The sequence below is a fragment of the Triticum urartu genome, chromosome 2A, assembly GCF_056163025.1.
Source record: "Triticum urartu cultivar PI428250 chromosome 2A, HENAU_Tu73, whole genome shotgun sequence".
NCBI classification, from domain to species: Eukaryota; Viridiplantae; Streptophyta; class Magnoliopsida; order Poales; family Poaceae; genus Triticum; species Triticum urartu.
Window position 1 is genome coordinate 12,801,336 of NC_141874.1, and position 13,961 is coordinate 12,815,296.

General features: G+C 43.6%; 1 pseudogene across 1 annotated transcript; it reads right to left on the reverse strand.

The window, feature by feature from the left end:
• Positions 1-4,334: 4,334 nt before the first annotated feature.
• Positions 4,335-8,340, reverse strand: LOC125540636 (alpha-terpineol synthase, chloroplastic-like; annotated as a pseudogene). The gene is made up of 7 exons (XR_015615531.1): positions 8,105-8,340; positions 7,735-7,998; positions 7,094-7,445; positions 6,775-6,993; positions 5,194-5,332; positions 4,852-5,105; positions 4,335-4,750 (listed from the first exon to the last, which is right to left on the reverse strand). The product of XR_015615531.1 is annotated as an alpha-terpineol synthase, chloroplastic-like (transcript).
• Between the last annotated feature and the right edge of the window lie 5,621 nt (positions 8,341-13,961).

The window sequence follows — 13,961 nt, forward strand, 5'->3', positions numbered from 1 at the left end:
CATCTTGTATCTTTCACAGTTTCAACATCATTACTTCTGCAAATTTATTGTCATATGAGAACATGTCAGTAATTGTATGATTACTGGTGCTAGTCAAGGAAATGTGTTGGAGTTGTGTCGAATATTGTGTACAAGGTAGGTTACAGTTAGACTTGTAGTTGTATTGTGTTTAGATAGGATATGGAGTCGTATCCAAGTAGGACACTTGTATCCTAGGCCTCTCATATATATCGGGGGCAGAGACACGATGTAACCTATGCCAACATAATAGCACCGGAACGCAGGGGAAGCCGGCGGCATGTGCCGGTGTCCAGGGCGACCGGGTGCGGTATTGTAGCAGTGACATGGGGAGGAGCGTCCATAGTCAGGCCCCGGGATGTAGCCATATCGGTGAATCTCGTTAACAAATCTCGGTGTCGTACTCAGGTGATTGCTTGGTCCTCGGATGATCGACGATATGCCTCGGATTTATTCTAACAAGTGGTATCATGAGCTAGGTTACGAGGTGGATGTTTGGTTGATCTAGAGGATGAAGAAGCAGTCGCGTGGTTGGATGCCTTGCAGTGAGTTGCGGCCTTGTAGCAGCAGGTCGTGCAGTCGATTCGGCAGATCAGGTGAGTTCTTGGTGAGATCGGTCATCGGTTCATGCGTTGACTCGGCGAGATACGAGCGACAGTAGCACGTGGCGGCGGTACAGCCGGCTAGCGCGTGGAGGCATGTTTGTTGGTGGCGATTAGCCGCGTGTGGCCCATGCATGGGCAGGGCCCAATAACAGCGGCGGCTTGAGCATACACGGAGAGCTGGACTCACAGCTGTACAGGTTTCATACGAGATTTGTTTTGGACCAAAAAGAGGACCGGGTCCTCGTATGCGACGCAGACGAAGGCAGGAGACAGATCAATATGGTGATGGAAAAATCCATCACGTTGGCATCCATCGGATTTAGCAGGAGACATTGACATGCATGCAGCACTGCATCGGGAGTTTAGTGCTAGGGAGCTACACACGTGAAGACCAGAAGGTTGATTTTGGTTGGAATTTGCTAGTAGTACAGATTTGCTTGTGTATTTGGGCATCACGTAAGAGGAAAGCTCAAATAATTTTTCTCAGCGTCAGTCGTACGAAGAATCATGATGTCATCGAACATCAGGTTTAAGGTGGAGAAGTTCGTGAAACTGAAAACCTTGGGTTATGGCAGACAAAGGTGAAAAATTTGTTGACACAACAGAGATGCTTGAAGGCGTTGCGGGAAGTCATGTCAGCTGAGATGGAATTACGTAATGGATGGAAATTCACGGAAAACGATTTGGGAGCGTTGAGTGTGTCATACAGTCGAACGAGTTCGGCTGGGTCGCATTAGACAGTCTGACGGATCGACGCAAGTCGGTTGGTACAGAAGACGGTGGTGGGATCAGCAAGGACGACATAGGAGCGTGATGCTGATGGTGGCCGACTTCTGGGGCGTGGAAACACGTGGCGCAGGCCCGAGGGCTTGTGTGGCTTCGACAAGACTATGGCGCGGGATTGATTCAAGGTGGTGTATACACGGAGCTTGAAGTCGATGAGGAGCGAGGGTGGACTGATCATCTACCATGGAGTCATGTTGAAGGTGGAGCTGGATTGAGGCTGCTACGGTGTAAGGATCCAGGGAATCGAAGCCTATTCAGCAAGGGGAAAAAGCGAGTGACACGTAGTTTGGACTGGAGCCTAGTGGTCTGATGGAAGCGTGAAACTCGTCCTCGGTCAGTGATGATCGGTGGAACTCTGCAGTGGGGGTTGAGTGGTGTGGGTTCGCAACCTTTGAGACTCGACCAGGACAGCGGAGGCTCGATGCGATAATAGCGGCGAGGCGTGCGGTGCGCACAGGACATGGAGACAGGCCAGGGCTCTGGTGGTCATACATGTGGTGAGACGACTGCGAATTTGACTCGGGATGACTACAAGCAATGGTGAAATTTCTTCAAGTTTCAAACGGCCGGTCAAGGAAGAGCGGTGATGTTGAGTTCAGGTAACTCTTATGTGTGACACCCAATATGTGAGTTGTTCACTTTCACGCAGATCAGTGATCGGTGTGTGATGGCGTTGACGGATACTCTGGAAGTTGGGAGCACAGACTAGAGTAACAAGGAACTTAATTTTGCTCAAGTGTTGATTGTGGTCAAGAAAAGGAGGGACTACAAGTTGCAGGTGGAGTCATGTGGAGTCTTTGGAGTAGCAGCGATACTCATGGGATAAGCTCAAGTCCAATGTACATGGAAGTTTGACGCATTGACGAATTCAAGGTGGTGGAGAATATTCGCCAAGGTGGAGTTTGTTGGAGTTGTGTCGAATATTGTGTACAAGGTAGGTTATAGTTGGACTTGTAGTTGTATTGTGTTTAGATGGGATATGGAGTCATGTCCAAGTAGGACACTTGTATCCTAGGCCTCTCATATATATCGGGGGTAGACACACGATGTAACCTATGCCAACATAATAGCACCGGAACGCAGGGGAAGCCGGCGGCATGTGCCGATGTCCAGGGCGACCGGGTGCGGTATTGTAGCGGTGACATGGGGAGGAGCGCCCATAGTCAGGCCCCAGGGATGTAACCATATCGGTGAACCTCGTTAACAAATCTCGGTGCCGTACTCGTGTGATTGCTTGGTCCTCGGATGATCGACGATATGCCTCGAACTTATTCTAACAAAATGTACTAGTTGGTGTATGCTTAGTTGATCTGAAGTATTCATGTTCTCTCTGTAATTTATCTTTCAGGGAGATGACATCCCGAAGCATGAGCTGCCGCATCCATTTACTCAAACAAAATCAAGTGTGGTTCAGAGCACACCAAGAGTTGTTACTGAAGTTGTTACTGAAGCCGGCTGTTGCACTGTCGCACACGTCCCTGTCTTTCAAGAGAAGGTTCTCACAGAGATCTTCAACCGGCCCTGCAACTGCCAGCACAACCGGTCTGCCGCCAAAGGCTGAGTCTACTGCTCCATCTCCACTGGGCAGGAAGGTGATGCTCAGTTCTACTTTTGGTGGCATAGATCATGAGTCCCAAGTGCAAGAGAAAAGTAGCAAGGATGCTGCACTCAGGTTTGGTGTTACAGAAGGGACTCCTGCCAAGTTCGCCTCTACACCAGTGAGATCAATGGCAGCCACACCGAACCTCGAGACCCCACCGAACCAGTGAGCTGGGCTGGCCCATATATATCTGCTTATTTTTGTAAAAACGTTCAAAAAAAAGATGTGCCTCGAGACCCCACCGAACCAGTGAGCTGGGCTGGCCCATATATATCTGCTTATTTTTGTAAAAACGTTCAAAAAAAAGATGTGCAGCCGGAGACGAACACACGATCGGTTAATTCATCTCCAAGCACGTAACCACCACGCCATCGAACCACAAGTGACTTTCAGATTGTTTGTACGCTACTTGGTCTCCTCATTCGCGGGAATCCTCTGGTTTTGGGAAGCTTCCTAAGCCGGGGTTTTTTCCCGGTTCGTGGTCATTCCGGGGCGGTTTTCTATTTTTCTTTTCTTTTTGTTCGTTTTTTAAATCAATGATTTTGCTTTCTTGTGTTTTGATAAAAAAATCAATGAACTTTTTCCAAATTTAACTTTTTTCAAATTGGACGAAGTATTTCCTAATTTGATGAACTCTTTTCAAATTCGATGAACTTTTTCTAATTTGATGAACTTTTTTTCAAATTCGATGAACTTTTTATCAAATTCGATGAACTTTTTTCAAGTTTGGTGGACTTTTTTTTCAAAATCGATGAACTTTTTTCAAATGTGAATAACTTTTTTTCGAATCCCATGAACTTTTTTCAGATCCAATGAATTTCTTTTTCAATTTTGTGAACTTTTTTCAAATATGTGAACTTTGTCAAATTTCATCAAAAATAAAAAAGTTCATAGATTTTAAAAAGAGTTCATGGGATAAAAAAACATCATATAGGGCAGAATAAAAAAGAAAAAACAGAAAAGGAAAAATGGAAAATGGAAAAACAAAAAAGGAAAGAAGAAAGAGATCGCCGGTTCGAGTCTTAGCGTGGCAGCGTGGGCGCCAGAACTCCTAGTTGGTGTTGAAGGCGCTGACTAGGAGCTCCTGAAAAAGGCTGTCATCCCATGCATTGCCAGAGGAAAACTGGAGCTGGCATACCGAACGGTTTTCTGATCGCTAGCTTTCACTAGGGAAGCTGGCATATGAAAAGAGAAGCTGGATTTCAGGATTTCCAGGAGTCGGGGAGCTGCCGAACAACCCTAAGCATTGTAAATCAAGATCACCCAATGGTGCTAGTTAATCAACCAGCTAGTTTCACCTCAAAAAAAAATTCAACCAGCTAGTGTTGGTAATAGAGTTTTAGTAGTACCACACAGAATCAGAATCAATACCTACAATCAATACCTACAGATATTAAGCCTATATAACATCTTTCTAAGATATGTGTCTCCCACCATTTAATGTTCCTCAATCATGAAAGAGTCCAAGAACAACTCCCTAATTTGCTTTTTCTTCCGACCATCCGGCGCACCAAAACCATCCCCGCCTTGGTAAACACGATGTGAGATTCGAGCAAAATTCACGCAAGTCTTGGCAAAAGATCTAGAAAATTGGCAGTGTTTGAATGCATCTTCGTTAATCGACTTCCAGGCTTCCATAGTAAGGTCTTCCATGGCTTCACGGGACTCTTGCTCACTGGAGCTGTTCTCCGACATGTGAATAGCTATTGATGATGGTGCATCCCCTCGCTCCAGCTCGGCCTGTTATACATATTTTCACAACATAAGACACCTCTCACAAAGATTCAACTTTGGAGATTGAAACAGTAAAGGGCAAAACAACCCGGATAAATTTTCCTTATAGAGTGGGTTGCAGAGTCATTGCAGAGGCGAAGAACTAACGACGCTGACTGAACTAATTTAGGGTAGCTTCCAACTTTAGCAAGAGACATTGGGATGATCTTTTCATCCACACGTAGCAGGGGAAACGCATGTTGCAGCAACAGTGGAGCAGAGGCTGAAATTGATCCATTGTCCAGATACTCATGCAGTGTTGGTCTGTGGTTTCCATGGTGCCACTTTGCCTCCACCAGGAAAGAATCCGCCATGTCTCGCCACTGCAAAAGCATGGAGTGGAATTTATTACGGTTCCTTGTGAAAACAATTTATATCATATGAGTAAGTAAATTGTGTATATGAACTTACCGCTTTCTGAAGAACATGACGGGCGTCGCAACCATGTTGTTCCAACATATTTTCAGCCACCTCAGCGGATGTGTTGTACATCACGGAATAGAGTGCTTGCATGTATTCGGGGAGTCTTTCACCAGGACTTTCTTCCCACCTGAATTTATTTGTATTAATTTTAGATAATGGAAAAGCTTCACTAAATGTGAAACTAACTTGCCCTATATATGTTACATGCTACTCTAGGACAAGAATATTACTTGAATTATGAGAAGTGCACCGTTGCATGTAGTTACCTTCCAATGGCGTCGGTGAAGAGAACAAGTTCATCTAGAGTTCCATACACATCATAAACATCATCTAAGTGAACTATTAGATTGGCGACTTTAGCAAGCACTTCTCGGCACGCTCCATTGTTTGGCTCCCACACAATTCCATTTGTGTAACGGAAGCACTCCATGAGACGATCCCTGGCGAACCCCAATTTTTCACTAAGGGCAGTCCCCTTCCACCACCTAGAGTTAACTAGGTCAATTTTCATATCTTAAAACCCATCAACTATGTGAATTAATTAGCAGGCTAATTTAAATGTATGTTTCTTCATGCTCAATTACCTTGCTAGACTCGCAAGTTCTTCCTGATGCACACTTTGCACATTGTTGAAGTCCGTCGTGGCAAATCTAACGAGCAATGGGCCGGAATTGCTCTCATCTCTAGCATAGTGATCTATGAACCATCTTGCTTCTAGTCTAGGAGACCTCCGGTGCAATGGAAGGTCCAAAGCACGGACCACACTGCGGCGTAAGTGGTGATCTAGGGATGGCAAGTGCTTTCGGAGAGCTTCCTTACAAAATGCTCTCGCTTCGTCCAATGCTTCCCCGCTTTCAAACGCAAGGTATGAAGCCTCATAGAGTGAGAGGAGCCCCTTGACATCATCTGATCCGCGCTTGAGATCTTCCAGAGATTCTTTATGTATTGTTACAATGAAACGTGTCAGTTAAGTATGCAAAACCGTGCTATACACACAATTCAAAGTCTCAACTGTGATTGAATCTGGATTGGAGTGGACCATGCATTTAGTTTAATATCCAAAATTTTGGCCATAGTTTTAGGTTCCTTTCTTACATCGTCTAAGAGTCTGCTTTTCTTATTTCATATTTAAGGAGGTACCTGGAGGGAAGTAGACTGGGAAACCACTGTCCCTGAGCAACCTGAACCTCAATGCCGTGGAAGCAACATCACAATCATCCCCGCTGCACCGGTGAGGCTTGCGGTGGACGGAGCTGAGGATACCGGCTTTTGTCTTAAGTCAAAGTTTTAAAACTTTGACCACCTTTCTAGAAAAAAGTAAAAGCATTTATGGCATCAAATTAGTATCACTAGATTCGTTTTGAAATGTACGTTGATAACATATCAATTTGATGTTATATATGTCACTACTATTTTCTATAAAGTTGGTCAAAATTTTAAAACTTTTACTTAGAACAAAAGGTAGATGTATACTTATTCAGGGACGGAGGGGGTATATATATTACACATGCAACTCTAGGAAACGAATATTACTTGAATTATTAAAAGTGCACCGCTGCATATAGTTACCTTCCAATGGCGTCTGTGAAGAGAACAAGTTCATCTAGAGTTCCATACACATCATATACATCATCTAAGTGAACTATAAGATTGGCGACTTTAGCAAGCACTTCCCGACATGCTCCATCATTTGGCCCCCACACAATTCCATTTGCGCAATGGAAGCACTCTATGAGACGATCCTTGGCGAACCCCAATTTTTCACCAAGGCCGGTCCCCTTCCACCACCTACAATTAATTAGGTCAACTTTCATATCTTAAAAACCCATCAACTATGTGCATTAATTAGCTGGCTTATTTAAATGTACGATTCTTCACGCTCAATTACCTCGCCAGTCTCCCAAGTTCTTCCTGATGCAGACTTTGCACATTGTTGAAGTCCGTCATTGCAAATCTAACGAGCAACGGGTCGGAATTGCTCTCGTCTCTAGCATAGTGGTCTATGAACCATCTTGCTTCTAGTCTAGGAGACCTCCGGTGTAATGGAAGGTCCAAAGAACGAACTACACTGCGCCGTAAGTGGTGATCCATGGATGGCAAAAGCTTTTTGAGAGATTTCTTGGAAAATGCTCTTGCCTCGTCCAATATTTCCTCACCACCGAACGCAAGGTATGAAGCCTCATAGAGTGAGAGGAGCCCTTTGACATCATCTGATCCACGCTTGAGATCCGCCAGACATTCTATATATATTGTTATGATGAAACAATGTCAGTTGAGTATACAAAACCCTGCCATGCACACAGGTCAAAGTTTCAACTGTGATTGAATCTGGACCATGCATTTGGTGCAGACATGTCTAATTTTCAAAATTTTGGCTGTAGTTTTTGGTTTTTCTTACACCCTCCAAATGTTTGTTTTTCATATTTCATACTACTCCCTCTATAAAGAAATATAAGACCGTTTAGATCACTACTTTAATGATCGCTCTTATATTTCTTTACGGAGGGAGTATTTAACTAGGTACTGTACCTGGAGGGAAGAAGACTGGGAAACCGCCGTCCCTAAGCAACCTAAACCTCAAGGACGCAGAAGCAACATCACTGGCATCGCCGTCCAAACTGCACCGATGAGGCTCGCGGTGGACGGAGCTAAGGATACCGGCGATCTCCTCCTCGAAATGGTAGGCGATGCCGAGCCGTTGCACCGTGTCGACAAGCCCGAGCTTCGCAGCTTGATGGTCGCCTCGGTCGCCGCTACCAGCCGCTCCCTCACGCCGGCCTTCAACTTATCGACCTGTGACATCATCCATGCATGCACGGAATAATCTCCATGAGTAATTCATCTAGTTTATGTACTACTTGCCGGTTGAAAATACGATATGTTCAGCTGATAAATGTACTTGATCTGCCTGTCCGCCATTGTTGGGCGAGAGGTGGAGGAGGGAGTCGTAATCCCAGGAGCTGGGAGCGTAGTTGGCAGACCACCGAGCCGCCGCAGCACAGCGCACCGTTACCGGCGAGGACGTCCGAAAGCATATAGTCATCGTGGCCATTGTTTGCTGCAATTGCCACGCCATGGTGCGCACTAGTTTGAGAGCTTGGCAACGAGGTTAGTACTTCTAAGCTGTAGTAGCCAATAAACTTACTGCTGCTTGCTGTTTGAGAGTAGCCAGAATACGTGCCAATTTATAGGTGAGCTACCTAGGCACCCAGCAGCATAGCTGACTCAGCCCGCATGAAAATCGTGGAACCTGACGCATACCGAATTGCCGCCAGTGCTATTTCTTTTCAGCCAGATATTTTTGATGAGAGTATCTGTACCAACATTTCTTGTGGAGGCTATTTTTTTTACCCAGATATCCAACGAACTTTAGATTTTTAGGCACGAAAAAAATTTAACGTTTTTCATGGAAATTTGTGTTCGTTGAGGATGACAAGTTTAGTTGATGATCATGACAAGTCCTCCGGATTTCATTTTTCGCTAGAATACATCCGTTTTTGCAAATTAATTTTGCCATCCTTGCGCCAATATGAATTATTATGAAAAGCGTATGTTTGCCATGGCTAAAATCAGAATTTCTGTTTTTCTAGCAAAATTCCATATAAACCACTGAGAACCTGCTAATACTCATTTTACCAAACCATGGTGGAATTGAAATAACGGTGGAAAATACATAAAGGGACCGCATAAAAAAACATGGTTGGAACTAAAATCCAACAGACCGGTGTGCTCCATCTTCAACTTCCTGAAGAATTATTTGTTCCTCTTCAAATTGCCAACGTGAACAATTCTTCCTCCCTCCCTCATCCCACTGGTCCAATAGCCTACTCTTGTAATCAGCGGTGGCACCCCGCAAGCCTAGCGGCCCTACCTTGCCTGAGTTGTCTCCTGCAACCATCCCTCTATACTGCCGCGAGAGCTATGTCTCGCTTATTGTGAGACAATAGCGAGCGTGGAAGCTCCTCTCGCCGAAGGTGCTTGCCTATGGGCTGGCCCATCGGTGTAGGTTCGCTGCTGCCGCTCGCGCGCTGCAGGTTCGGTCGCTATAGGTTTTCTCCAAAACAAATTCTATTTTTCATTTTATTTTGTTTTTTGTTTGGTTTAATTATTTCGTCGAGCTATTATTTTTTATCATTATATATCATTTTTGTTTTTCTTTTCTTTTGTTTGTTTCTTTCATGTTTTTTATCAATTTTCTTTCTTTCTGATTTTCCTTGTTTTCTAGTTTTTTTTCTATTTCTTGGTTTTCATGTTTTTCCATTCTTTCTTTTTTGTTTATTTTTTCTTTGGTTTCTTTTGTTCTTTTCGTCTTTCATGGTTTTTTTACTTTTCTTTTTTCTTTTGATTTTCATTCTACATTTTTCGTATACGTTAGAAACATTTTTGTAATACACATTTAATATTTTTCAAATACAAGTTGAACATTTTTTGAATACATGGTCAACATTTGTTTCTATACATATTAAAAAAAAATTTCAATTTCTTAATAACATTCTTCACATACAAGGTTTACATTTTTTTAATACATGGTTAAAAAATTATATACACATTTAAAACATTTTGAAATGCTTGGCTGCATTTTTCAAAGACAGAATTAACATTTTTTAATACATGCTCAACATTTTTTATACACATTTAACATTCTTCAAATTCTTGATTAACATTTTATCAAATGCAAGATTAATATATTTTCAGTACATGATCAACATTTTTTATATAAATTTAACATTTTCAAATGCTTGATTAACATTTCAAATACTAGTTTAGCATTTTTTTAATACAACACAAAATTAACTTTTTTTAATACATGGTCAACATTGTTTCTATACAAATTTGACATTTTTCAAATGCTTGATTAACATTATTCAAATACTTGCTTAATGTATTTTAAATGCTTGGTACGTATTTTTAAATATGTGATCAACTTTTTCACACACGTTTAATATTTTCTGTATACATTTTTCTTATACATGATAAACATTTCTCTATATAGAGTTAACCTTTTTAAAATGCTTGATTAAAATTTGTTTTCAAATGCTTTATGCATTTTTGTATTATATTTATTTATAATATTCAAAAGTATATACAAAAGTAAAAAAGAAAGAAAAAATGAAACAAAAAAAATGGAAAAAACAAAGAAATGAGGCCGTGCCCTCCAGCATGCCCGGACCGGCCCATCTGGCGCTCCCCACACACAAGACTTCCCTACGTCTCACTATAAGCAAGACACAGAGGCACCCCTATACCCCTCACAATGCTGCCACCCACAACCTCCTCGCAACCCCGCACTCGAACCCGTCAAACATCCGATTTGCCTCCACACGTGACACCACGGCTAGATGCATCATCGCCGACGTGACTAGGCCTGGTTAAGATGACATGTTCGGCGTCCGCCTCTCGGCCTTGGGCGCTGCCTCTCCTATATGCGGTAAAATATAATCGGCTGAACCAACATAAAAATTTCAGTTGCTTGATATTTAGCGAATGTGATAAACAAGTGGTTCGTGCTAGACTTGAGGCTCACATGCATGGATCCGTGTGAGACAAACAACGAACGTTCCGTTGTCGGCTAGCCTTGCATGGATCGTCGTTTACTCGTTCTCTTGCACACAGGCGACGAGAGCCACAGCTAGCTAGCACATGATACACAATTAACTCGGCCCTTTCCATTAGTTCCATTATTATGTGGACGTGACAACCTCGCACGTACGTACACGCGTCCTCTCGGCGACTATTCAACTCACAGCGATTGCACTCCATTCACGTACAATAGTCGTTGCCTTGACTTATATCTTCACTGTCCGGCGGCAATCTCAATCATGACTCGTCTGAAGGACATGACTGTGACTACTGATATGCACAGCTAGCTAGCGGACAAGCTGAGGTTAGCACTCTTAGAACCCGAGGTAGGAGTTGTGAGGGGCCTCCCCTGAAAGTCCTCTTCTGAGCTCGCGCACATATGCTCTCGTTATCGCTCCCGTTCAGCCCCTTCATGATTGCCAACCCGACATGTACAGGCCCAGATATAACTTTTGTATAGCGACTTTTTTTAAGAGCCGGTGGTCCACATCTGGCCCACTCCGACAACTATTAAAGTCAGACGCTGTTAGCTCAGATAGGCCGGCCCGATTTTCGCTCACGATGTGGGCTGTTACAGCTAAGATTCTGTTCCAAAGACGTCCGTTCACACATGGCCATTATTACATGATAATATATTATTGTACATTATACACAGTTGCACCTAAAGCCAGGCATAGTACCTGCAATGACCCATCGGAGACACCTGAAACTGCACTGACTGCCACGCTGATTCACGGATGATTCTGACACATCCGCTTCCAACACCGTCACGTCAATTTCAGGTTACAAAATATCAATACAATACACAGGAACTGAGCTAATGCTCTGAACTTACCGCTGTTAATCAGAATCATCTATAATCAGTTCAGTATATTTTGAAACCCGTAGCCACAGAGGAGGCGCTAGATAAGTCGGTCAGAGCCATTCACACTATTTCACCTCCCACTGAAACTTGATCTTATTCCAACTACAGCTTCACGTGGATGACTGAAACCAGAGTCTGCCCCTCAACTACCCCTCACCCCCTGCTTATACACTACACAGCTTGGGCGAACCTCCTGCCCTTGGTGTTAAATTTTTGAATTTTTTGTGTTATCCTCAAAATTTTACTGCAATCTACTGCTCCCATTCACCCAAATTTTACTGATTCACCCTTTCCTTATCAGCCTGCACAAGATACGTGAAATGTCGATCCTTTGCACCCAGTTCAGTGAAAACCTACATAGTTTTGCTCACATCGTCCTATGCCTGCTCATGGTTTATTTTCACACACAAATTATGGAGAGCTCGCTTGGTGAAAAAACTCTCTATGATGTTGTATACCTTGGCTAGATTGACGTTATTTTGCCGTAGCTGCTTCACCAAGTCTCGGTTGTAAACGTCGATGTGTTTGTGTGTATTGTCTCTCCGCAATTAGGAGACAAAAATTGGATGTGTTGCTCCCGATGCTCTGATATGCACCAACCATTGCCTTCCGATCGCAACAATCGTATAAGAGCCCAACACTCACAATGGCATGATCGACTGTTCTCAACGCCAGCCTTCCCTGCATAGCACAAACAACATTCAGAACTTTAGATTTGGCCATTGACATCACAACAAACCAGCAGTGCAACATGGAGAATTCCAAAATGAAGTACTCACCGCACAGCTGCAAATGATTTCCGGCCTGCATTTTGTCCTCTAAACATTTAGTCTGCTTTTCCAATATGTGATACCGAACCCCTTCCCACAGGAGTACAAGTTGTAGAAGTTGTATGCTTCACCTAGAGATCAAATCTTATACCCAGTTTCAGTACAATCACATTCTCTCCTGGATTCTCAGCGAACCCACGAATTGCTTTCTCCAACGAACTTGGGCGATTAGGACAAGGTGTCCTCCTTTACGCAGCCACATCAATCGTTACCCTGCATGCATTCTAGAAATGTTTAAATCAGCAGATGCTTTCGTCGAACACATGATAGTCAAGTCAAAACTTTTGATATGCATGTGCATATCACAGCTCAATGTGAAGGCACAATAGGTAATCAGACTGCCACCTAGCTGTGCCATCACCTAGATAAAATATTGTTTCAGTTATCAGAAGTACACATTGACTTTGCAGTACCAGTTTGCTACGAACACCAATCTTCAGGCTTCTACAGAAATCATCCACTTTTAAAGATGTCAAATAATTGTCAAAATGTACCAGCACCGTCTACATATGCCAATGAAAAATTACTGTCCAAAATAACTGCTAATTATCGAGATACATTGCTTGTTAAAATGCTCTTCATCACTGCCATGATTAATTTATTTGAGCACCCTCACAAAAATAAAAATATGCATATACACCCATCACTTCAGGCTTGACCCACTTTTTCGGAATTTGTAGCACTGAATGCACATACTGTTGTGTCCAGCTAAGAGCTCTAGGGTTCATCTCGCCTGTAAACCACTCAGACACCTGTAGTCGCAAATGGCTGCTACCATTCGTCCACATCAGACATTTTATTCGGCCCTCCAAATCTGCTTGAACTTGATATGTGAACCGCGGATTGTTGGCACCCAACTCCTTAAATAATTCAATCGTTTTCCTCACATCATCATCCGCTTGTTCACAACCCAAGTTCCTGCACAATGTTCTCAGTGATCACTTAGTGAAGGGGACTTTTTTATTTAACCAAAAAATCTCCTAATTATGTTGTAAACATCTATGTGTTTGTGGGACGGCCAGTGAACGGTTACCCGCCAATTTGGAGAGAGTGAATGATCACTACTGGAATCTGGCACTTTGCCATCTGCCATGGCAGATGGCAAAGGCATGGTCGGCGGATGGCAAAGGCTTTGCCATCTGTCAGCAGATGGCAAACAGTTTGTCTGAAACCCTGCCGGCAAAGGCTTCTTTGCCGTCTGCTGGCTGATGGCAAAGCCTCTTAACGGGGTTAGCCCCGTTAGAAGGCTAACGGCATACTTTGCCGTCAGCCAGCAGATGGCAAAGGCTGCAGGCTCTTTGCCGTCTGCCAGCAAATGGCAAAGGTTGCAGGCTCTTTGCCGTCTGCCAGCAGATGGCAAAGGATGCAGGCTCTTTGCCGTGTGCCAGCAGATGGCAAAGGCTGCATGCTTTGCCGTCTGCCAGCACATGGCAAAGAGCTCTGCCATCTGCTGGCAGATGGCAAAGAGCCCAAATAGGCCA